The sequence below is a fragment of the Otolemur garnettii genome, unplaced genomic scaffold (assembly GCF_000181295.1).
Source record: "Otolemur garnettii isolate 467f Iridium unplaced genomic scaffold, OtoGar3 scaffold00276, whole genome shotgun sequence".
Lineage (NCBI taxonomy): Eukaryota > Metazoa > Chordata > Mammalia > Primates > Galagidae > Otolemur > Otolemur garnettii.
The window spans coordinates 141,098-142,399 of NW_003852671.1; positions in this window are offsets into that span (position 1 = coordinate 141,098).

Sequence of the window (1,302 nt, forward strand, 5' to 3'; positions counted from 1 at the left end):
CTACCCCAGGGCATTGGTCTCCAAAGAGAAAGGGACACATGTGAGGTGGGAGGAGCAACATAATTAACAGGAATATGGGAAGAATATAGTACAGTAAGTACAAATACTCTCATTTGTATTTGAGTTTTAAAATTAGGAAAAAGATTCCGTTTTACAAAAGCAATCAATGTAACCTGCTTCTGTGTACCCGCAATGAATTCCCCAACTATAATAAATAAATAAATAAATAAATAATAAAAATTCTGTTTTACCATTACTTCACATACTGACTAAATGGTATCCTGGGGCAGTGCCTGTGGCTCAAAGGAGTAGGGCACAGGTCCCATATGCTGGAGGTGGCGGGTTCAAACCCAGCCCCGGCCAAAAACTGCAAAAAAAAATGGCATCCTGAATGGGTCTGTAGTCAGATTATAATCAAAATGTCCTAAAGCAAGGACTGAGGTTTCTAATGCAGGGCGACTGGTGGCAGCCACTTACTCATTCCCTTTCTCCTTCTTACTGTATTATCCAATGTTAACTAAACTATCCTGAACAAAACAGACACATGTCTTGAAAATATTCCTGCAGAGACACTGAAGCTAGCAGATAATATTCAAAATGCAGGCACAGAAAGCAGTAAGAAAATAGAAGAGTTGACATGCTTTTATTCTTACCACAAATTCATTAATAGCCATTTTATAAGGGAAAGACAACATAATATAAGTTCAAAGTTCAAAAAAATGAGTCAAAGGCATGAGTAGAAGACTATTTGAAATATGGATTTACGGCATCCTTATTGACAATGAATTACTCCTTAAAAGCATATTTTCTCATAGACATTTGCTAATAGATAGGATGTCTGGGCTCAATTTTTTTTTTCTGAGAGCAGTGAAATGAAAAGGCTTAGGGAACACCAAACTGAATGGGAGAGATGCTGCTCTCCTCCTTTCTGCCTCCGGCAAAGGCTACGATCTCCCCTGGTTTCTGTTCAGCCCTAGATGGGCTCCCTGCCTCTGTGTCCTCCACAGCACAGTAGTAAACAGCCGCATCTGCCTGCTGCACCTGGTGTATGAGCAGTGATGAAGAGAACCGTTCATACGTCATGTTGTATCGTCCCTGCCGAGAAGACTTTGCGCCCTTAACAAGAAGTCTTGGTGCACATCCTGGGAATTGAAGGTACCAGAAGAAGCTGTAAGCATTGGACACAGAGTGGTTACAGAAGATTTCCGCCACAGCTCCCTCCAAAGATGCCACTGTGGAAGGCTGAAACACTTGGTCCTTGCTCTCTGCAACTGCAAGAAACAAAGGAAGTTGTCACTTTGA